Here is a 25,587-nt window from a genome sequence, read left to right as displayed (position 1 = left end):
GGTGTGTGGCGGAGGGCACTTTACGTGCCACTGTCATTACCTCCCTTTCCTGTTCCAGTCGCGTATGGTTCGCGGGAAGAACGACTATCTGAAAGTCTCCGTGCGCGCTCTAATCTCTCTAATTTTACATTCGTGATCTCCTCGGGAGGTATAAGTAGGGGGAAGCAATATATTCGATACCTCATCCAGAAACGCACCCTCTCGAAACCTGGCGAGCAAGCTACACCGCGATGCAGAGCGCCTCTCTTGCAGAGTCTGCCACTTGAGTTTGTTAAACATCTCCGTAATGCTATCACGGTTACCAAGTAACCCTGTGACGAAACGCACCGCTCTTCTTTGGATCTTCTCTATCTCCTCCGTCAACCCGATCTGGTACGGATCCCACACTGGCGCGCAATACTCAAGTATAGGTCGAACGAGTGTTTTGTAAGCCACCTCCTTTGTTGATGGACTACATTTTCTAAGGACTCTCCCAATGAATCTCAACCTGGTACCCGCCTTACCAACAATTAATTTTATATGATCATTCCACTTCAAATCATTCCGCACGCATACTCCCAGATATTTTACAGAAGTAACTGCTACCAATGTTTGTTCCGCTATCATATAATCATACAGTAAAGGATCCTTCTTTCTATGTATTCGCAATACATTACATTTGTCTATGTTAAGGGTCAGTTGCCACTCCCTGCACCAAGTGCCTATCCGCTGCAGATCTTCCTCCATTTCGCTACAATTTTCTAATGCTGCAACTTCTCTGTATATTACAGCATCATCCGCGAAAAGCCGCATGGAACTTCCGACACTATCTACTAGGTCATTTATATATATTGTGAAAAGCAATGGTCCCATAACACTCCCCTGTGGCACGCCAGAGGTTACTTTAACGTCTGTAGACGTCTCTCCATTGATAACAACATGCTGTGTTCTGTTTGCTAAAAACTCTTCAATCCAGCCACACAGCTGGTCTGATATTCCGTAGGCTCTTACTTTGTTTATCAGGCGACAGTGCGGAACTGTATCGAACGCCTTCCGGAAGTCAAGAAAAATAGCATCTACCTGGGAGCCTGTATCTAATATTTTCTGGGTCTCATGAACAAATAAAGCGAGTTGTGTTTCACACGATCGCTGTTTCCGGAATCCATGTTTATTCCTACATAGTAGATTCTGGGTTTCCAAAAACGACATGATACGTGAGCAAAAAGTGAGCCATACTTGAGTCCAGGAAGCAGCGCATTAGCGCTCTCGGGTAACCTGACGTGTCAAATCAATGCTGAACAATGCACGTGACTATTTTCTATTTCATTAATATTACTAAATAGCTAAACAGTGCACCATACACATCTTAGATGCAGGTTGCTTATCTAAGAGCTTCCAGGGGCAGCAAAAATTGACTTTCCATACTTAATATAGTTATGAAGTAATCTACTCTTGAGAGGTATAATTTGATGACAAAGGTTTAACACAGTAAGTCAATTATTAAAATTAGAAACTGTGCCTACGTCACCAGGCAGAGTAACTCACAGCGCGCAAATGAACGAGACTACACTCATCCAGAATTTCACAGTCAGAGTACTCAGTAACAGCCAACAAACTTTCGCCGATGACATTGTAACTCTGTCAGAGACGGCAAAGGACCTGGAAGAGCAGCTGAACGGAATGGACATTGTCTTGAAAGGAGGATGTAAGATGAACATCAACAAAAGCTAAACGAGGATAATGGAATGTAGTCGAATTAAATCGGGTGATGCTGAGGGTATTAGACTAGGAAATGAGTCGCTTAAAGTAGTAAATGAGTTTTGCTATTTGGGGAGCAAACTAACTGATGATGGTCGAAGTAGAGAGGATATAAAATGTAGACTGACAATGACAAGAAAAACGTTCCCGAAGAAGAGAAATTTGTTAACATCGAGTATAGATTTAAATGTCAGGAAGTCGTTTCTGAAAGTATTTGTATGGAGTGTAGCCATGTGTGGAAATGAAACATGGACGATGAATAGTTTAGACAAGAAAAGAATAGAAGCTTTCGAAATGTGGTGCTACAGAAGACTGCTGAAGATTAGATGGGTAGATCACATAACTAATGAGGAGGTATTGAATAGAATTGGGGAGGAGTTTGTGGCACAACTTGACTAGAAGTCGGTTGGTAGGACATGTTCTGAAGCATCAATAGATCACCAATTTAGTATTGGAGGGCAGCGCGGAGGGTAAAAATCGTAGAGGGAGACAAAGAGACGAATACACTAAACAGATTCAGAAGTATGAAGGCTGCAGTAGATACTGGCAGAAGACGCAGCTTGCACAGGATAGAGTAGCATGGAGAGCTGCATCAAACCAGTCTCGGGACTGAAGACAACAACAAGTTAGGCAATCCAAGTTGCATCAGCCGACCCGGAGTAGACGATGTAAGATGTTGAAGGAAGAACGAAGAAAAATGGGATTTAACGTCCCGTCGACATCTAGATCATTAGAGACGGAGCACAAGCTCGGATTGTGTCAAGGATAGAGAAGGAAATCGGCCGTGCCCTTTCAAAGGAACTTAATCCCGGCATTTGCCACATGCGATTTAGGGGAATCGCGGGAAAGCATAATTAGGATGGCCGGACGTGGGTTTGAACTTTCGTCCTCCCGAATGCGAGTGCAGTGAGCTAGCCACTGCGACACCTCGGTCGGTTGCCTACCTGAAGGTGCGCGACGTATTTTTCGCGCCAGTTTTTTTTTTTTTTCCCAACCTGTAGATGAACGCTGGCGGCCGGATGTTTACACGGGGCGTGCTCGCACTGTGCCGTGCCGCATGTAGGAGTGGATGGAAACGCCGGGAAGCAGGCTGAGCTGGTCCCGGTCGTCGCCCCCCGCCGCCTGCGCCTTCCGGCTATTGTGTTGTGTTGTGTTGTGTTGTGTTGTGCCGCGACGCCCTCAGCTGCCTCTGGCGAGCGAGGTCAGGAACGCGGCGGGCTCGCAAAGTTATGAGGCGCGCCGCAGCGCCGTCACCTGACGGAACGGGTTCTCTTCCACACTGGCGAGAAATCAATACCGCCGTAGCGATGCAACAGCGTCCAGTTTTCGACCCAGTCCTACTCTACAACTTCATCTACAATGAGGTAACAAAGTCATGTGATGGCGATATGTGGACATACGGACTGCGGTATTACCACGTACACAAGGTATAAAAGGAAAGTGCATTGGAGGAGCTGTCATTTGTACTAAAGTAATTCACGTGAAACGGCTGCGGCGCGATTGTGGCCGCATCTCGGAATTAACAGACCTTCAACGTGGAGTGGTAGCTGGAGTTAGACGCATCGGACAGTCCATTTCGGAAACCCTCAATGCGGTGGATGACTAATAAGAAAACGTACTTTCGTCGGACTACTACACAGAGTTCGTTTGTTGGTAAGAACGTCAAGTTACACAGAGTCACAAACTCGTGTACAGTCGCCGCCAAGAAGGACCAAGCCGGACATTACACAAGTGACAATAGATATAGTTCACTATATCTAGGAGTGCAGCAATGTTTAAAGATACGAGGTGCATTCAAGTTCTAAGGCCTCCGATTTTTTTTCTAATTAACTATAAAACGTCCCCTTTGAACAATTATACAAGACTGTGCTTAACCTGACAGACTGTGCTTAACCTGACACAATATTTTAAGCGCAACGCAATCTGACTTCCAATAATCCCTACAACAAAAGAATGGCCCTGACTAACATTAATCTATACTTTTCACAAATCACTTACCTCACAAAAATCTTCGTTACTCGAACTACTGCAATACAGCGAGCGCCACTGCTGCCAGCTAAATAAAAGATTCAAACTACGGAAGGCACTAACTACTCATAGGCATAGTTAGCAAATGAAAGATTTTAATAGAGAACAAACAATGTATTTACCTTAATATCATCAAAAGTCATAATATATGTAATTTCAAAACTCCGCAGTTTCCTTCCACACATCCACCACTGCTGGCGGCTCACCTCTAACTTTTGAAGCTTTTGTCTCATTTGTTGGATTAATTGTAATAACAATGCACTGGTGTCTGAAACATGTTCCTCAGTGCTTTTCGGCAGTGAATTTGCACCGGCAACATTCACATTTTGACAAGCAGAAAATGTGTCTTGACTTATTTGAGAAAAGGGTGAGGACGCAAAACTTGAATCTACAGTATTTGCAAAATTGTGTCCTGTCATTTCGGATTCCTGAGGCAAGCTGTTGCCGACCGATCGATCAATAATGCTTCCCTGTTCACTAATTGTTTCACTGACTACGCCATTATTTGCCGCCCGCTCCATTTCCCTATGAACAATTACCAAATTACTACTTTGAACATTAGTTACTTCATTACACGGTGGCGCTAACACACTGCTTTCGTCTTCACTGTCATTTCTCAGTTTACTTTGGAGCCTAGTATTACGTTTTTCAACTACTCACCCGAAATCGATGAAACTGGCGTTACTTCTCGACGTAATCGCCCTGCAGACGTACACATTTTTCACAACGCTGACGCCATGATTCCACGGCAGCGGCGAAGGCTTCTTTAGGAGTCTGTTTTGACCACCGGAAAATCGCTGAGGCAATAGCAGCACGGCTGGTGAATGTGCGGCCACGGAGAGTGTCTTTCATTGTTGGAAAAAGCCAAAAGTCACTAGGAGCCAGGTCAGGTGAGTAGGGAGCATGAGGAATCACTTCAAAGTTGTTATCACGAAGAAACTGTTGCGTAACGTTAGCTCGATGTGGGGGTGCGTTGTCTTGGTGAAACAGCACACGCGCAGCCCTTCCCGGACGTTTTTGTTGCAGTGCAGGAAGGAATTTGTTCTTCAAATCATTTTCGCAGGATGCACCTGTTACCGTAGTGCCCTTTGGAACGCAATGGGCAAGGATTACGCCCTCGCTGTCCCAGAACATGAACACCATCATTTTTTCAGCACTGGCGGTTACCCGAAATTTTTTTGGTGGCGGTGAATCTGTGTGCTTCCATTGAGCTGACTGGCGCTTTTGTTTCTGGATTGAAAAATGGCATCCAAGTCTCATCCATTGTCACAACCGACGAAAACAAAGTCCCATTCACGCTGTCGTTGCGTGTCAACATTGCTCGGCAACATGCCACACGGGCAGCCGTGTGGTCGTCCGTCAGCATTCGTGGCACCCACCTGGAGGACACTTTTCGCATTTTCAGGTCGTCATGTAGGATTGTGTGCACAGAACGCACAGAAATGCCAACTCTGGAGGCGATCTGTTCAACAGTCATTCGGCGATCCCCCAAAACAATTCTCTCCACTTTCTCGATCATGTCGTCAGACCGGCTTGTGCGAGCCCGAGGTTGTTTCGGTTTGTTGTCACACGATGTTCTGCCTTCATTAAACTGTCGCACCCACGAACGCACTTTCGGCATATCCATAACTCCATCACCACATGTCTCCTACAACTGTCGATGAATTTCAATTGCTTTCACACCACGAAAATTCAGAAAACGAATGATTGCACGCTGTTCAAGTAAGGAAAACGTCGCCATTTTAAGTATTTAAAACAGTTCTCAATTCCATCTGCCGTACGGTGCTGCCCTCTCTGGGACGTATTGACAATGAACGCGGCCTCATTTTAAAACAATGCGCATGTTTCTATCTCCAGTCCGGAGAAAAAAAATCGGAGGCCTTAGAACTTGAATGCACCTCGTACACCGAGCAGAAACTGGTACGCCTGCCTAATATCGTATAGGGCCCCCGCGAACACGCAGGAGTGCCGTAACACGACCTGGCATGGACTCGGCTAATACACGAAATAGAGCTGGAGGGAATTGAAAGCATGATTGCCGCAGCGCTGTACATAAATCCGTAAGAGTACCAGGGGGGCTGGAGTTCTCTTCTGAACAGCGCGTTGCAAGGCATCCCAGACATGCTCAGTAATGTTCATGTCTGGGGAGTTTGGTGGCCAACGGAAGTGTTTAAACTCAGAATACCGTTCCTGGGGCCACTCTGTCTCAATTCTGGAACTGCTGCCTTGCTGGAACTGCTAAAATCCGTCGGAAAGCAAAATGGACACGAAAGGATGCAGGCGATCAGACAGGATGCTTACGTACGTGCCATGTGTCAGAATTGTATCCAGACGTATCAGTGGTCTGTACCATGTCACTCCAACTGCACACACCGCACACCATTACAGAGTCTCCACCACCTTGAACAGCCCCTGCAGACGTGGAGGGTCCATGCTTTGATGAGGTTGTCTCCATACCAGTACACGTCCATCCGGTCGATAAAATTTGAAACGAGACTTGTCGGACCAGCCAACAGTCCAGTGTCGGTGTTGAGGCGTCCAGGAGAGACGTAAAGCTTTGTGTCGTGCAGTTATCGAGGGTACACGAGTGGACCTTTGGCTCCGAAAGTTCATAGCGATGTTGTTCCGTTGTATGGCTGCATGCTGACACTTGTTGATGGCCCAACAATGAAATCTGCAGCAATTTGCGAAAGAATGAGATTTTCACTCTGCAGCGGAGTGTGCGCTGATATGAAACTTCCTGGCAGATTAAAACTGTGTGCCCGACCGAGATTCGAACTCGGGACCTTTGCCTTTCGCGGGCAAGTGCTCTACCAAATGAGCTACCGAAGCACGACTCACGCCCGGTACTCACAGCTTTACTTCTGCTAGTATCTCGTCTCCTACCTTCCAAATTTTCATATCAGCGCACACTCCGCTGCAGAGTGAAAATCTCATTCTGGAAACATCACCCAGGCTGTGGCTAAGCCATGTCTCCGCTATATCCTTTCTTTCAGGAGTGCTAGTTCTGCAAGGATCGCAGGAGAGCTTCTGTAAAGTTTGGAAGGTAGGAGACGAGGTACTGGCAGAAGTAAAGCTGTGAGTACCGGGCGTGAGTCGTGCTTCGGTAGCTCAGTTGGTAGAGCACTTGCCCGCGAAAGGCAAAGATCCCGAGTTCGAATCTCGGTCGGGCACACAGTTTTAATCTGCCAGGAAGTTTCATATCAGCGCACACTCCGCTGCAGAGTGAAAATCTCATTCTGGAAACATCCCCCAGGCTGTGGCTAAGCCATGTCTCCGCTATATCCTTTCTTTCAGCAGTGCTAGTTCTGCAAGGTTCGCAGGAGAGCTTCTGCAAAGTTTGGAAGGTAGGAGACGAGATACTGGCAGAAGTAAAGCTGTGAATACCGGGCGTGAGTCGTGCTTCGGTAGCTCAGTTGGTAGAGCGCTTGCCCGCGAAAGGCAAAGGTTCCCGAGTTCGAATCTCGGTCGGGCACACAGTTTTAATCTGCCAGGAAGTTTCAATTTGCGAAAGGGTTGCACTTCCCGTCACTTTCAACGATTCTCTTCAGTCTTCGTTGGTCCCGTTCTTGCAGGATCCTTTTCCGGCCGCAGCAATGTCGGAGATTTGATGTTTTACCGGATTCCTGATATTCACGGTACACTCGTGAAATGGCCATACGGGAAAATCGCCACTTCATCGCTACGTCGGAGATGGTGTGTCCCGTCTCTCTTGCGCCGACTGTAACACTATGTTCAAACTCACTTAAATCTTGATAACCTGCCATTGTAGCAGCAGTAATCGATCTAACAACTGCGCCAGACACTTGTTGTCTTATACAGGCGTTGCCGACCGCAGCGCTGTATTCTGCCTGTTTACATATCTCTGTATTTGAATACGTATGCCTGTACCAGTTTGGCGCTTGAATGTAAAAGGGCAGTGCATATGCAGAGCTGTCATTTATACTAAAGTGATTCATGTGGAACGGTTTCCGACGTGATTGTGGCCGCACGACGGAACTGATAGACTTTGAACGCGGAATAGTTGTTGGAGCTTGACTAATGGGACAGTCCATTTAGCAAATCCGTAATGCGGTGAATGACTAAGAATGAAATGTTGTTTCGTCATATTACTCCACAGAGATCCTTTGTTAGTAAGTACATCAAGTTACACAGAGTCGCGGTACTCATGTACAGTCACTACGCCGGCCGCTGCGGCAGAGCGGTTCTAGGCGCTTCAGCCCGGAACCGCGCTGCTGCTACGGTCGCAGGTTCGAATCCTGCCTCGGGCATGGATGTGTGTGATGTCCTTAGGTTAGTTGCGTTTAAGTAGTTCTAAGTCTAGAGGGGGACTGATGACCTCAGATGTTCCATAGTGCTTAGAGCCATTTGAAGAGTCACCACCGAGAAGAGCCAAACGGGACATTAATACAAGTGATGTTAAACATTGTTCACTAGATTTAGGAGTGCAACAGTGTTGAAAGATAGAGCACCGTAAGTGACCACAGAACTACAGGGTGAGACAAATAAAAGTGGTCCAGAGAACAGAATTGCAGGGTATATAGAAACACAGCAGTACTAACCAGACTGTGGCGGATGCAGGAAGTCAGTTCCATTCATCACCCGGTAATTTTGGACCCCGGTCAAGAAGCTGTTGAAGCCAAATCGATGCTGGACTGCTGGAATTGCTGCAGAGTCATCCGAAATGTTCTGCTGCAGTTCTTGCAGACTATGAAGGTTGTCGCGATACACCTTACGACCTGAGGGCGCCTCACGCAAAATAATCGCACACTGACAGATCATGTGACCTGGATGACCAGGTACGGCTGTGACCAGACTGACCTCTGCTAACAACTCTATCAGGCGGAAGCTCGTGTAAATTTGCCCCAAGGTTTGGCCGGCTGTAGGGGCAGTTGCTCCATCCTGTTGGAAGTAACTGTGGCTCCTTTCCTCCTCCGTTAATGCTACCACAAATGGCATCATCAAAATGTTGGCAATGTAACGCGCCTAAGTCTAATGAAAGAAGATGGTGTCAAAAATGCAGCGTGCAGACACTGCACTCTAAACCCCAACCTTCTGACTATGGAATGGTCTTTAATGAAAGTTATGCGAGACTCTGCTGCCCAGAACCTATGATTCTGTGAGGTGAAACCAGGCTACATCAGACACGATGCATGACCAAGCCATCCATTGTTACCTCAGTGAACAGCCACTCACAAAACTGGTGCATCTGCTGGGTTTAATGCGTGACCCACAGACACTCGGTAGGTATGCACGTGCAGACCCACGGGGAGTATTTGTCCGCACGACAGACGTGATATGCCGGTCTCTTGAGACAGAGGTTGGGTTGATTTGGCAGAAACATGAAGCGTTTCCTGGCGAACTGCAACGCCATTTTCAGGGGTGCGCGCACGTTCCGGAATGTTTTCTGGCTTGTTCGAAACAGATCGTTGCACGGCACTCTCTGATGGCACTTCGACACCACTGAACTTCTCAGTAAGCGACTGACCGACCGCTTCCACGACTTCGTTGCCGCGTAGCTTACCATCACGAACACCACCTGCTCCACACTGTGAGTGCCATCGTCCCCTCTGCACTGCTCCACTCGTACTGACACAGGCAGCGCTACTCCAGAAACCGGTGTGGATCACGTGGAGTGGCGTCCACGTGGTGTGCGCGTCACGGGGTGCGGTTATGTGCGTACATTCACGTCCACTCGGCCGGGCCACCTTTATTTGCCTGACCCTGTATATTGGCGACCACAGCTGACGTCTCGCAATCGATTTTGCTTGACCACGATGGATTCCAGCGATCGCTGGTGGGTGACTCCCATGACGGGAGGTTTATGTTAAGGAGCGCGTTACACACACACACACACACACACACACACACACACACAGAGAGAGAGAGAGAGAGAGAGAGAGAGAGAGAGAGAAGAGAGAGAGAGAGAGAGAAGTTGACAAAGGAAGCGTGAGGTGGCGCGGGGGACTGTGGTGCCGGCAGTTACTCTGCGGCACGGCGGAGTAAAGCCGTCGGCACACGGACCGTGCATCCGAACGTTGAGCGTTGAGCGTGCCGAGTTTCTGACGTCACAGCGTGGAATAGCACGTTCGGGAGTCTTTCGGAACGTGCAGAGCAATATCTGGCATGTCAGATATTCCGAGCGTGCGTCTGAGCGTTGACCAATGAGATGGAACAACGCCACCTACGTCACACACACGCCGTCTCCCTTCAGTACAGAGTTGTGGGGCGCCATATTGGCATTCATTTCAAGCTTATACGCATATATGCCGTTTCAGAGCACCAGCAAATTGAGAATCACTGGAGAACCCGTTGTTAACTGTGTGATTCGTTCCAATGAAATAATGAGAAACATCATATTCGTGGCAAAAGAATTATTTTAACTTGCGTACGAGAGTAGGCTATTTGAAGGCAGTCACACACTGAAGATCCACCCAAAACGCATTGTTCTTGGTACAATTTGTTATAACTAAATTTCAATTAGTAACATAGCCACGATTAAGGTTTCCAGCAAGGGAAAGATAATATGATTATTTATTAATGGTCTGAAGTTGGTTCAGCGTAGTGAGCAGCGTCACTGTCCCAGACCCAATAGTTATTCGGGCGGTGGTTCGCGTCTTGGCGTGGACAATTTTTTTTCCTAACATTCGCGTTTTTATTAGGTTCTGATACTTCATTATTAGTTTAATATAACTATAGACTATAATATTTGATGTTATGTAAATACAAGTTCACCTCTTTTTGAGGGGTGACTTTGTTCGATTGGCTTAATTTAATGGACAGCTTGCGCTGTTTGTATAAAGGTATTTTGCTCCTTTTTCTTTTACGCTTCGTAATTCACATGTTGCAAAGATTCTGCTACTGGACAGGAACAGTGATCAAGTAAGAGTGACCTTGGGGTTTTACTAAAATGTGGGAATGATGAAATAATGTTTATCTTATGCAGAGAAGTATTCCAAATTTGTACCGCACTGTTTGTAATGGAACTTTTATAAGCCTGTGTCCTTATTGATTGGACATGGTACTTTCCTTTTCGTGGACGATGGAAGAAACGTGCGTTTTAATAGAGATAACGTGGGAGTTTTACGCTCGCCCGTTGAGTAAACAGTGTGATTTACGAACTAGAAACATTCCTCAACTGCCGCTGGAGTGCACTGCGATCGCGCATACCACGTTGGGTCCCACGTACCGTATGCACAAGTGGCATCGTTCCTGAGCGTTCAGCAGCACGCTGAACTTGGCTCGCTCAGCGTTAAGGTTCGACAGCACGGTCCGTGTGCCGACGGCCTAAGCGCAACGTACGGCAGCTAAAGCCTTCGGCACACGGACCGTGCATCCGAACGTTGAGCGTGCCGCGTTTCTGACGTCACAGCGTGGAATAGCACGTTCGGGAGTCTTTCCGAACGTGCACAGCAATATCTAGCATGTGAGATATTCTGAGCGGGCGTCTGAGCGTTGACCAATGAGATGGCACAACGCCACCTACGTCACACGCACGCCGTCTGCCTTCAGTACAGAGTTGTGAGGCGCCATATTGGCATTCGTTTCAAGCCTATATGTATATATGCCGTTTCTGAGCACCAGCAAATTGAGAATCGCTGGAAAACCCGTTGTTAACTCTGTGATTCGTTCCAATAAAATAATGAGAAACATCATATTCGTGGCCAAAGAATTGTTGTAACTTGCGTATTATGACAGTAGACTGTGTGAAGGCAGCGACACACTGAAGATCCACCCAAAACGCACTGTTCTCGGTACAATTTCTTGTAATTAAATTTCAATTAGTAACATAATTATCTACTAGTATCGTTTATAGCAAGGACTAACAAATTATGATTAACTGTAATGACCGTGTTGTTGGATCAAATGGTGAAAATGGCTCTGAGCACCATGGGACTTAACATCTGTGCTCATCAGTCCCCTAGAACTTAGAACTACTTAAACCTAACTAACCTAAGGACATCACACACATCCATGCCCGAGGCAGGATTCGAACCTGCGACCGTAGCGGTCACGCGGTTCCAAACTGAAGCGCCTAGAACCGCTCGGCCACACCAGCCGGCTCGTGTTGTTGATTTAGCGTAATGAATAGCCTCTCTGTCCAGTAATGAGTTTTTGTTGGGGGCGGTGGTTCGCGTCTGAACACTTCCAATTTTTTTTCCCTAACATTCGCGTTTTTATTAGCTTCTGATACTTTATTATTAGTTTAATGTAAGTATATGTTATAACATTTCATGTTATGTAAATATAAATTCACCTTTTTTTGAGGGGTAACTTTGTTCGATAGGCTTAATCTACAGGACAGCTTACGCTACTTGTATAAAGATATCTTGCTCCTTTTTCTTTTACGCTTCGTAATTCACATTTTGCAAAGATTCTGCTGCTAGGTAGGAACAGTGATCAAGTAAGACTGACCTTGCGGTTTTACTAAAATGTGGGAATGATGAAATAATGTTTATCTTATGCAGAGAAGTAATCCAAATTTGTACCGCACTGTTTGTAATGGAACTTTTATAAACCTGTGTCCTTATTGACTGGACATGGTACTTTCTTTTCGTGGGCGATGGAGGAAATGTGCGCTTTAATAGACCTAACGTGGGAATTTTATGCGGGTCCGTCGAGTAAACAGTGTGATTTACGAACTAGAAACATCCCTCAACTGCCGCTGGAGTGCGTCGCGATCGCGTATACCACGTTGGGGCCCACGTACCGTGTGCACGAGTCGGATCGTTGCTGGGCGTTCAGCAGCACGTTGAACTTGGCACGCTCAACGTTTACGTTCGACAGCACGGTCCGTGTGCCGACGGCTTAAGGGGCTCCGGAAAGGCTCAAAATCATGAAAAGTTCAATTTTTACTTTTTTGCGTTTTCTGAATCTGCAGACTATTACCTTTTAATAGATATATAATTTATTCAATTCCGAAGACTACAACTATTTTTAAATTTTTTTTGAAATGTGTTCTACATGGGCGTGACCCACTGTGGCGCTGTTAAACTGCTGTGAAATGGTGTTATTATTAACGTCCGTGTTCATCAGGTACATTTTAGTGATGTGAGATGAAGTATGTGTTGTGGCTAACCTGTAATGGTTCAATATATATCGCTGGTGTGATTGTCGATTGTTTCATGTTTATTTACTCTGTCGTTATCTCGAAAATATTCGTAATTAATTCTGTTTCTTGAGTCTCTGTTTCGTTGAAGTATAATAATGAGTAAAAGTAAAGTTGCTGTTGCGACTTTCAATGATGGCAACATTGTAAGGTGCAAGGTATTTAGAAATATGGGAATGAAGATAGGTTCTAACATAGTACGAGCGATGCTTGCTTTAGACAAGGAACGCCTTCGGGCTGCAGACAGGGCTGTAAAGAGTCTAGAAATGCAAGCGAGAGTAAACAGGAGGAGGAACAAGAGGAAGCTGGAGGAGGAGTTTGCAGAGGATGAAGATAATCCATCCTATGGACCTGGAATGCACTAAAAAGTTAATCCAATCTTTGTCGCTCGATTCCCAAAACTTTTATTTTCCCATACTAATTACATGTTTTCTAAGGATCTTCCAAACATATTTGTTTCAAATTTTCAGTAAATGTTACACAGTACCTTCTGCATAATTTAACACAGTCTTTTTCCAAAAAACTGTATATTTTTGAATATATAAATAAAAAATTGCAAAAAAATGTTGTGAATTTTCATTACAATTGAAAAAAAAATCATCTTTAATAACTGAACTAAAATTTTGTGAAATCGCTGTGTTAAGTTGTAGGCCATATTCCAATAAATAATCTGTAAAAAGTTCAACTTCCTACCTCAAATACTTTGTGAGGAAAGATGTAATTTATAAGCGTTATTTTAACATTGCAAGTATAGGGCGTTCCGGAGCCCCTTAAGCGAGCACTGCGCTCCAGGTCAGACGCCACTGTTTCGGTGAAACGGAGTGCGCGGACGCCCTGCTGAGGCGCGGCACGTTCTGCGCCAATCTGGACGGCGATTAACACGGCGAGCTGGAGAACTGAACTGTGCGGGACTGTGCTGGATGTGCGGCTCGTTATAAAGGTTTTCACGGGTTCTAACTGGCGGGGTTAATATCTTACGACCGGTTCAAGTGCTCAACGGTACATTTCTATTGCAAGCTTCGAAATTCAGAAAGAAGTTGATTGGCAGCGTGGGAATATTTAACTGCTAAGTTTAAATTTGTAAAAATAGTTTATAAGACTCTCCTCTTTCCCTGTGTTATTGTCCATTGGGCACATTGCAGCCGATAACAAGCGCACGTATGGAACTGTTGGTCGCTTCAATTAACTAATTTCATTTAACTACTTTCACTTCTCTGTTTGTTGTGCAAGCCTGGTTATACGCTATGTACTGGTTCCCGTGATAGCATGTGATTGTTTGTGATTTCAGGAGGTCTTGGGCAGCTTTGACCACCCTTATCCATGCGATGGAACGGTGCATTTTCTGGTTGCAGTTCCATAACTGTGGTATCCGAATTTTTTCTGGATTAAACTCTGTAGAAAATTTTTTCTGCTTTGTATTTCTTTAAAGTTCTTGGAACTGTTTTTCAATGATTGGAAGTTTTGATTAATGCTAGTATAGGGTGAGTCACTAATTATTGCCACCTAGAATAACTCCGAAAGTATGATAGGAGCTGAAACGTTTGTGGGACAAATGTTGCGTGGGACAGCGGGGGGCCGTAATATGACGTTGGTTTTTTGTTGCTAGGTGGGTCGCGTCACAGATATGAAGGTCAACTTTGTTTTTTTTTCCCCTTTTTTAAATGGGATGCTATACTTTGTTACCTGTTTTCTCATAGCGGCTATCGAGACGAATCCAATGATGTGTAACAGTACGGTCTTTGAAGGTCAACGAAGGTCACAAAGGTGGCATGAACGTCCATTTACGGAAGGTGTTCGAAGTGATGACCATTGGTATCAATGCAGTGCTGCAATCTTCTTATCATGGGTTGAGTGGTATTGCTGATCGCCGGCCTCTGTGGCCGAGCGGTTCTAGGCGCTTCAGTCTGGAACCGCGCGACCGCTACGGTCGCAGGTTCGAATCCTACCTCGGGCATGGATGTGTGTGATGTCCTTAGGTTAGTTATGTTTAAGTACTTCTAAGTTCTAGGGGACTGATGACCTCAGCAGTTAAGTCCCATAGTGCTCAGAGCCATTTTTTTTTTTTTTTTTTTTTTTTGTATTCCTGATCACTTCGACACTTGGTCGAAACACATGCTCTGACAATTCTCTCTCGTATATCGTGCAAATAGTAAATATTCGTTCAATCCCGTCTCCGGCCATCCTGATTTAGGTTTTCCGTGATTTCCCTAAATCGTTTCAGGCAAATGCCGGGATGGTTCCTTTGAAAGGGCACGGCCGATTTCCTTCCCAATCCTTCCCTAACCCGAGCTTGCGCTCCGTCTCTAATGACCTCGTTGTCGACGGGACATTAAACACTAACAACAAACAAACAAGTAAATATTCGCCGAATACGGCGTATCCACCTAAATTGCCATTGACATATAAACACCATTTGACGGTTTCGCAATATAACACTAACAGGAACGGTAAGGCTAGTATCATCGAATCAAGCGAATGTGAACGATGTTTTCCTTCGAAGAACAAGTCGATATCCTTCTAATTCACGGAGAATGCCAACGAAATTCAGTGAAGCTAGAGACTTGTCCTCAGCGTACTCGCCCTACACGTTGTACATTTAAATATGTGTATCGTAAATTGAGAACAACTGGGTCTTTAACGCATCGGAAACATAACCGGCAAAGGAAAGTTACTAACGAGGCAACGGTAGTTGGAACTCTTGCCACTGTGGTTCGAGATCCTTGTGTTTGTTCGCGTCAAATCACAAGGGAGTCTGGCATGAGCCACAGTAGTGATGTTCGTGTTTTGCATCGCCATAAATATCATCCTTACCACATCAGTCTCCACCGAGAATTAACTGGTACGGATTGTACGCGTCGCATTGAATTCTGCCGATGGGCTCAACTTCAGATTCAGAGGGATGACACATATATTAATTTGATTCTATTTACTCACGAGGCTACATTCGAAAACCATGGAAATGTTAATTTGGATAACATGCATTATTTTCTTTTCAGCTACTATCATGCTTTCGGAGTTATTCTAGGTGGCAATTGTTAGTGACTCACCCTGTATAATTCTTAGATTGGTATTTTTGTGTTTTCTGAACTCTAAAGTAAGGTATCGCTTAAAAGATGACTGATGCTTATGTCACAAGGTGGTCTGTGGAAGTTTGATGGCGATAAAAATTTTGGGTCAACGGCTTGAAACTCTGGCAGTAATTTAACATTAAGGACAGAGATCTCATGAAAGTTGTTCAATGTTAAGATGTCTTATGGGGTTTGATATACAAGTAGTTAAACAAAATTGTTTTTGTTCAGGAAAGAGGAAAAGGTTTTCTTTGATTATTTTATTGCCTTTTACATTGTTATCAATATTGTTATGATTTCGTCCATTGTTTCTTTAAAAGAATGTTTTTATTGAGCTGAAGTTTTACTAAAAAGGAACGAAAGCTTTGCTGTAGTAAAGATTGTGTTAATAAATATAACATCACAAGAGAAGGTTCAGCAGCATTCAGCAAAGAATCCCTGTTTGCTGGTGAACCCGATCAAGTGGCCTAAAGGTTTTAACAGTGTGTCCGCTTGAATAACATTGATACTCCAGTTAAGTATTGCAAAAACTTGTAATTACTAAATCATTATACACTGTCGCTAGTATGTGTTGCCATCCGTTTTTTCCGTAGCTGTTGCCTAACGCTCTTTGGCCGTCCTACAAAGCTATATACACTGAGTCGCAAAAGTATTCGGACAGCACGTAACGGCGCATAATTTTGCAGTTTGCCGCATGAACAAATGCAGAAATTGCACTTTGTAATGTATTTGGGACTCTGGGTACGATGTCGCAACGTGAAACACGCGTCAAATACGAAGAATTGTTGTCGGACATGTGTCTGTTACGTAATATTTCCTGAAAACGGCATGGGAAGGTGCAACAAAAGTATTCGGACAAAGGCGGACGACGTGAGAGAATAGTTCATTCCGAGACGCACGGAGGGTGAAACGACTGCAGTGTGTCCGACATTTCCGCGAGACGATAGCGATGATCAGCGAACACGTAGCGCGAGCCTGTGCAGGTCGACGATGGGACGCAGAGGGAAGTGTCCTACGTTCGAGGAAAGGCGACTTGTCGTTCATCATCACGCGAAGGGGAAAACCTGCAGGGAAATTGCCGCAATAGTGAACATGAGGAAAAGTACAGTTCACGACATTATTAAACGGTCCGAGAAAGAAGACCGATTGGAATTCCGTTGCAGTACAGGACGGCCACGGACATTTTCACAGAGAGATGAACGTGTCATTGCGCGAAAGGTACAATAGAATCCGAAAATATCTGCCACACGAATTGCAAGTGAGGTGGAGGGAGACCTCGGTATAAAAGTTCATCCCGAAGCCGTGCGGAGAGTACTACGACGATCGCAGTACCGTGGTCGAGTGGCACGCCGAAAGCCATTCATAAATGCAGGGAACCAGAAGAAACGTATGCAGTTTGCGAGGGAATACGCCGAATACGGTCAGGCTTGGTGGAATCGGGTGATATTTTGCGACGAATGTAAATTTACATTATGGCAAAGCGACGGAAAGGCAAACGTGTGGCGAAAGACCAATGAAGAGCTGAATCCCAGGAACCTCAAACCAACAGTAAAGTTTGGAGGTGGGAGCATCATGGTGTGGGGATGCATGTCCGGCAATGGTGTGGGTGATTTAGTGTTCATTGATGATACGATGAACGAGGAAGCGTATCTGAATATACTGCGAGGACATTTGAAGCAGGGTGCACCCAATCGAACATTTGTGGGATAAATTGAAACGGACCCTCCGCGCGGGCAACATCTATACGGAGGAGACCTTGAAATTAGAAACTGCGCCAAGAATGGGCAGAGATAGGCCCAGATTTCACGAAAAAACTCGTGGAAAGTATGCCTAGTAAATTGGAGGAGGTATTGAAAATGAAAGGTGGACCCACAAGGTATTGACATTTTCTTCGTACAACTTACGAACATTTATTGGACAGTGTCCGAATACTTTTGTAGAAGCAGGGTGTGCCGGATGTTTCATTTTTGTTGTTAATTTTTCTGTTATTTATGTTTTGGAAACGAAATAATACAATAATTCTTTTGTAATAATGTTGTCACGCATATATATTGCTAATAAATATGTTTGGCTTTCATAGTCAGTGTTTCTCGGGTAGTCATTGTGAAACTTCCCACTGTCCGAATACTTTTGCGACTGAGTGTGGCTGCTGCGAGCAAGCAAACCACTTTCGGTGGAAAGGGCTTCCCTTCCTGTCACGGCTTTCCCGTCGTGTGTAGACGCACAGTGCAACATCACGGCGGTCGCGGCCGGGGGTCCGTAGCGCTACGTGACGTAAACACCACGTCACAAATATGGTCGCTGCAGCTGCGCCTACTTTTCCCCCCCATATGGCCACTTGCCAAACCCGTGCCCGCATTCGCACGTCGGAGCACGACCGCCAGCCGCCGAGACAGACCCGGCTGCGTTCTTGTTTACCTCCCCTGGGTCCGGGTCGCTGATAGAATTCCGCACGCAGCTCCGCGTGGCTTTGCGGGCGGCCTTATAGTCTTCTTGTTTTCTTTACAACGGCGGGCAGGGCTCTCTCTCTCTCTCTCTCTCTCTCTCTCTCCCCTACGCAAGCACTCGCCGCTTCGCAACGGCTTGGCAGTTAAAACGTCGGCAATAAATATCCGCGGGTAACTGCCCCCTTTTCCCACTCCGCACTGTAGGCTCGCGGGTCTGCGAAGACGCAGACTGAATTAATGTTCCAGGAGGCGCAGCGAGACACGACCAATCCCTGTTCCCTCCGTGAGGCAGCATATTGTGGCCGCTTCGGCAAAGGAACCGAAAGGAACCGAGGCTTCTCACAAGGGAAACTCCCCATCGAAACCCCTCCCCCCCCATCCCCCCAATGGCTCAGGACATAGCCCGCCAAAAACTGAACACAGATCAAGGATAAAAACCGGATGTAGGTGTACTAAACTGCGAAAAAAAAGCAAAATAAAAACAGTGAGCGGTCCAAGCGTAACAAGTGTAATATTCAGCGCACCTGTACAGCCGTGGAGTAGTGTATAAGTGGCCATGGTGTTGGACTATTAATCAGAGAGCTAGCCGCCCTCTGTAATTAAAAAAAAAAAACAACTGTGTTAATGGATCAACGAAGAACTGAAACGGGTGTCTTGCGACGTCCGCCCCGAGCAGATACAACGAACGAATACGAACAAAATAAAATAAATCGTGTTCGGTCAGAGGGTTGCGTCCTCTATGTAAAACTAAATCAAGGAAACAACGATCAACTTGAACAGATGTCCTGTGACCTCCGAACCTCCGACCAGACCAAACGCAACGACTACATCGAAAAAAAAAAGACGGGCTGGGTTCAAAACTTCCTCGTGTCATCTATTTTTATTTTTTCACAACATTGCGAACCGTTCGTACGGTTCTAGCCGCTTCAGTCTGGAACCGCGCGACTGCTACGGTCGCAGGTTCGAATCCTGCCTCGAGCATGGATGTGTATGATGTCCTTAGGTTAGTTAGGTTTAAGTAGTTCTAAGTTCTAGGGGACTGATGACCTCAGAAGTTAAGTCCCATAGTGCTCAGAGCCATTTGAAGCATTTTTGTTGGTACGGTCACTGAAACGTTTGCTCTCTTTCTGTAGTCTTGCAATTTGTCATATTATACACTGGTTATAGAACATGAGTCATGGGATAAGAATACGTTACCGCCGCAAGTAAACGTGAGAGCAGACGAGATAACATATAAACAACTCACAGAAATGAAAACAACAAATACACGGGTGTGAACTAAGTTACAGCAAAGGAATTCGAAAGTCAAGACTTCCAAAATGGAACGCAACTTCAAAAGCGTTAAAAACATGTGTTTTGACAGTACATAGAGGGACTGTGTGATTGTGGGACTGTTGCGTTTATTTGTTGCAGCTTATATGACAAACTTCCCCGTTTCCATCATTTCCATGGGAGTGATCACATTCGTACGAACACAAATGCCGTGTATGACACACCCGACGACTTTGCCGGTGGTGGATTAGGTTCACTTGTCGCCTTGTCATCAAACTTAGCGGTTCCCATTCGAAAGTCACTTCCTTTCGGCTGCTAGTACAGCAGCAGTGGAAAATGAACTGTCGTTATTGGTTCGTTCCTTACACCTCGCTGGTGCAAACGACGTTACAACACGACACTGATACAAATCTGAATACAGCGAACCACGGAAGAAAAAACAAACAAATAAATAAATAAACAAAAAGCTTTGGCACGAACTTGGCTCGCCCGGCTGCACGTCCAACACCACTGGACGGCGATGCCAGTGCTCTCTCAGGCTCCTCTATACTGCACTTCCTGTCCTCCCACCGTTCCTTTTTCTATTTCGCTTTTTTTTTTCAAAGTTCAGTACTCCTCCTTCCTCTTTTCAAGCTTCATCTGTGTTCAGTTTTTGACGGGCTCTCCGCTGGGCCATCTTACCATTAAATCTGACTGGGGATTCCCTTGTCAGTACGATGCAGGTTCAAGGCAGCGCAACTTGTGTTGTGGGCAGGCGAAACTACTTTCGTCCGGCCACAACTGTGGCGTCTATGATTTCTCTGGAAGAAGGAGGCCCATCACACTACAACACGTGAAATTTTAGTTTACCTTATTACAGAAATAAATAAGACATTTACTTAACGTTGACATACTTATCTTCCACAGCAGTACTGGATAATTTACAACCCACGTCGACTAGGAAAGCATCAGTTGATGCACTACATAACAATGATCAACCCAGACCAAAGTATATGCCCATCTTAAACTCTTTCACTGTCCTACCCGATGATGTCGACTGCTGTAGCTCAGCTCTACAACTGGGCACGTCTCCACAATACACTGGTCTCAGCTTGAGGGCGCTACTAAGCTGAGAGTGGAGTCATGGTCTTCAGGAGCGTCTCCAGTACGTCGTTACGGATTGCAGCGACCCCTCGGACTGAAGACTACACCACAGAACCTACGTAATACTGAAACATGGAAGTAAGTGAGTGGTCTGGCCGCACCAACCAATATGGTGCCAGTTTTAAAAGACATCACATGTTTTCAGGAAGTATTGAACCGCACGGCGGTATGGATCCTCTTAACGTATCCCTTTCCGCCCCCCCTTTTCTCTCTCTCTCTCTCTCTCTCTCTCTCTCTCTCTCTCTCTCTCCCGCTTCCCCCCCTCTCCCCCTTCCTCTGCCGCCCTTCCTCTCTCAGCATGACGTGAGCAGCTGTCAGAATCATGCGTACGAAGTGAATTCGCAGCCCTAGGTGAGCGGACGGTAAGTGCGGAGAATTTGCATAATTGGCCTCCGCGCGTGTAATGGCTCGTCCACATAAGGCGACTCCAATTAACTGCCGGCCGTAGCGTAGCGCGCGCACTGGCTGCGATCATACTTTCGAAGCCGGCGAATGTAGACTGCATCGAGCCAGCACTGTGTTCCAGCCCGGGGGCGGGGGCACCGTGTCGCCGCGTGAGATTGAAAATGCAAAACTGGTGTCAGCGGGCGGTGTGGCTGACGTTAATCAGAAACCCACCCAGCGCGCTACAGTACAGGCTAGCCGGCGCGTGAAAAGCGTCTCGCGCTGCTAATGGTTTCGACATTTTTTTTTTTTTTACTTACATTCGTTCGTGGGTCAAGGAACTCTACATGTGCAATACTGGCCATAAAAAGTATTCAAGGAATGTGAGCGAATAATGAAGTTTTACTTATTGTGCGTATACAGTACGGCGGGAAGAATACATACACTACAGGCCATTAAAATTTCTACACCAAGAAGAAATGCAGATGACAAACGGGTATTCATTGGACAAATATATTGTACTAGAACTGACATGTGATTCATTTTCACGCAATTTGGGTGCATAGATCCTGAGAAATCAGTACCCAGGACAACCACCTCTGGCCGTAATAACGACCTTGATACCCCTGGGCATTGAGTCAAACAGAGCTTGGATGGCTTCAACACGATACCACAGTTCATCAAGAGTAGTGACTGGCGTATTGTGACGATCCAGTTGCTCGGCCACCATTGACCAGACGTTTGCAATTGGTGAGAGATCTGGAGAGTGTGCCGGCCAGGGCAACAGTCGAACATTTTCTGTATCCAGAAAGGCTCGTACAAGACCTGCAACACGCGGTCGTGCATTATCCTGCTGAATTGTAGGGTTTCGCAGGGATCGAATGAAGGGTAGAGCCACGCGTCGCAACACATCTGAAATGTAAAGTCCACTGTTCAAAGTGCCGTCAGTGCGAACAAGTGGAGACCGACACGTGTAACCAATGGCACCCCATACCATCACGCCGGGTGATACGCCAGTATGGCGATGACGAATACACGCTTCCAATGTGCGTTCACCGCGATGTCGCCAAACACGGATGTGACCATCACGGTGCTGTAAACAGAACCTGGATACATCCGAAAAAATGGCGTTTTCCCATTCGTGCAAACAGGTTCGTCGTTCATTACACCATCGTGAGCGCTCCTGTCTGTGACGCAGCGTCAAGGGTAATCGCAGCCACGGTCTCCGAGCTGATAGTCCATGCTGCTGCAAACGTCGTCGAACTGTTCGTGCAGATGGTTGTTGTCTTGCAAACGTCTCCATCTGTTGACCCAGGGATCGAGACGTGGCTACACGATCCGTTACAGCCATTCGGATAAGGTTGCCGTCATCTCGACTGCTAGTGATACGAGGTCGTTGGGATCCAGCACGGCGTTCCGTATTACCCTCCTGAACCTACCGATTCCATATTCTGCTAACAGTCACTGGATCTCGACCAACGCGAGCAGCAATGTCGCGATACGATAAACCGCAATCACGATAGGCTACAATCCGACCTTTATCAAAGTTGGAAACGTGATGGCACCCATTTCTCCACGAGGCATCGCAACAATGTTTCACCACGCAACGCAGGTCAACTGCTGTTTGTGTATGAGAAATCGGTAGGAAACGTTCCTCATGTCAGCACGTTGTAGGTGTCGCCACCGGCGCCAACCTTGTGTGAATGCTCTGAAAAGCTATCATTTGCATATGACAGCATCTTCTTCCTGTCGGTTAAATTTCGCGTCCGTAGCATGTCATCTTCGTGGTGTATCAATTTTAATGGCTAGTAGTGTAGTTCATTAAATCCATAAAACTGATGGGAATGGTTTCTTGAAACCACAAACAGTTTCAATTAAACGACTACTACCATCACCACCACCTCCCCGCCCTCCTCCTGCTTCCTTACCTTTTCCCGTTCCTCTAGAAGGTCGGCGATGTTATAAGTCTACTGGTAACATTAGTTACAGTCGGGACTGGGTGCCCTTTCTGATACCACCCCTTCCGCGTGAGACGTAATCTGTGTACCCCGACGGTCTGCATCTAGAGTTTGATGTTGACGTGTGAGAACGTTTTTCTAAACGTTTGCTTAGCGTGTATCTGATGCAGGACCTGATACCAGCCGAGTATTCATCTAGTTGGAAGTGGAAAACCGCCGAAAAACAACAACCATGCGGGCCGACTCATCAGCCGCCGGCCGTCGTTACCTCGCGAGGTAGAGTCGATCCGGCGGCAGGGTCTCCTCTCTGAATCTTGAAAGCGGGTATTATATTGGGCTACTGTAAATGATCCATTCATTTTCAGAGTTGTTAATTATCCGAAGTATTATGCCTGCAAATACGACTGACGCATGGATACAGCCGTAAACATATCCAGTTTACGTTCTGCCGATCCGTTGGCGTTACGAGAGCAGTAAGTCGACAAGATGACAAGGTAAAGAGCTTTTGTGTGATGGAATATGCGAAATGTGTGTCTATACAACAGTGCAATGAGCATGCAGAGAGAATTATGGAAAGGAACAGCGATATAAACAGAGCATTGTGCCTTGGCATCAACGAACAGGGTTGGTTGGTTGGTTGGTTTTGGGGTTTGATGGGGGCTAAACATCGAGGTCATCAGTCCCCTGTTCCAAACAGACATAATTGTAAAAGGCCTGTACAGTAAAAGCGTAACCTCTGCACCCAGAGGGACGGAACACCGAGGGATACAGAGCTAAAATGAACACCGCAATAACACAAAATAGAGGACACTTAAAAGGAGGAGAGCAAATAGTTGACTAGAGTATAACAGACAAAAGTGATTGATGGATCAGGTATAAGGTCAACCACTGTACTACAAACGAAGAACCTCCAGCTGGAAAGCATTGACAGAGGTACCAACACAACTTGTTACCATAAAAGACAAACGACACAGGGACACTAGTTGTCTCTGTAAACTGAAAAGCAACGGCCGACGAACTTCCTTATCGCTGGGGTTGGACAGAAATAAAGAAACGGCAAAAACAGCACACATTGTCACGCCCGTTACGAGTAGGAAACCCGTAGCCATTCAAATCAGCTTCCAGACTTTTTTTTTCAGGGATCTTGCAATATTATTCCTAGCAAAATACTGGCAAGTTCAGATAATAAGATAATAATTGATGTGGACAACGATCACGCACCCTCCTAAATAGAATTGGTGGCTAGGGGGGGGGGGGGCGCCACAATTCATCTTCGAGCTCACAAACCAGTCCTGGACGATGCAAAATCTGTGACTAGGGGCCTTGTCATCTTGGAAAGGAGCATCACCATTGGGGAACAATCTTCGTACCACCGGATGAAGCTGATCAGCCAAAATGGTCGCATAATGCTTGGCAGCAATTTGACCTTGCTGAACAACCATCGGGTTCATGATATACGTCGTCGCTGCGGAAAGTACACTCCTGGAAATGGAAAAAAGAACACATTGACACCGGTGTGTCAGACCCACCATACTTGCTCCGGACACTGCGAGAGGGCTGTACAAGCAATGATCACACGCACGGCACAGCGGACACACCAGGAACCGCGGTGTTGGCCGTCGAATGGCGCCAGCTGCGCAGCATTTGTGCACCGCCGCCGTCAGTGTCAGCCAGTTTGCCGTGGCATACGGAGCTCCATCGCAGTCTTTAACACTGGTAGCATGCCGCGACAGCGTGGACGTGAACCGTATGTGCAGTTGACGGACTTTGAGCGAGGGCGTATAGTGGGCATGCGGGAGGCCGGGTGGACGTACCGCCGAATTGCTCAACACGTGGGGCGTGAGGTCTCCACAGTACATCGATGTTGTCGCCAGTGGTCGGCGGAAGGTGCACGTGCCCGTCGACCTGGGACCGGACCGCAGCGACGCACGGATGCACGCCAAGACCGTAGGATCCTACGCAGGAGGGGACCGCACCGCCACTTCCCAGCAAATTAGGGACACTGTTGCTCCTGGGGTATCGGCGAGGACCATTCGCAACCGTCTCCATGAAGCTGGGCTACGGTCCCGCACACCGTTAGGCCGTCTTCCGCTCACGCCCCAACATCGTGCAGCCCGCCTCCAGTGGTGTCGCGACAGGCGTGAATGGAGGGACGAATGGAGACGTGTCGTCTTCAGCGATGAGAGTCGCTTCTGCCTTGGTGCCAATGATGGTCGTATGCGTGTTTGGCGCCGTGCAGGTGAGCGCCACAATCAGGACTGCATACGACCGAGGCACACAGGGCCAACACCCGGCATCATGGTGTGGGGAGGATCTCCTACACTGGCCGTACACCACTGGTGATTGTCGAGGGGACACTGAATAGTGCACGGTACATCCAAACCGTCATCGAACCCATCGTTCTACCATTCCTAGACCGGCAAGGGAACTTGCTGTTCCAA

At 46.6% G+C, this 25,587-nt stretch overlaps 1 protein-coding gene across 1 annotated transcript in view; it reads right to left on the bottom strand.

Annotated features, from left to right (window-relative positions):
- Positions 1 to 25,587, bottom strand: part of LOC126106100 (RAC serine/threonine-protein kinase) — a 715,375-nt gene that overhangs the window by 270,682 nt on the left and 419,106 nt on the right. The gene's annotated exons all lie outside the window — the stretch shown is intronic.

Source organism: Schistocerca cancellata, chromosome 10, assembly GCF_023864275.1.
Source record: "Schistocerca cancellata isolate TAMUIC-IGC-003103 chromosome 10, iqSchCanc2.1, whole genome shotgun sequence".
Lineage (NCBI taxonomy): Eukaryota > Metazoa > Arthropoda > Insecta > Orthoptera > Acrididae > Schistocerca > Schistocerca cancellata.
Note: the sequence above shows the minus strand (reverse complement) of the source record. Positions and strands in the feature narration are given on the sequence as shown.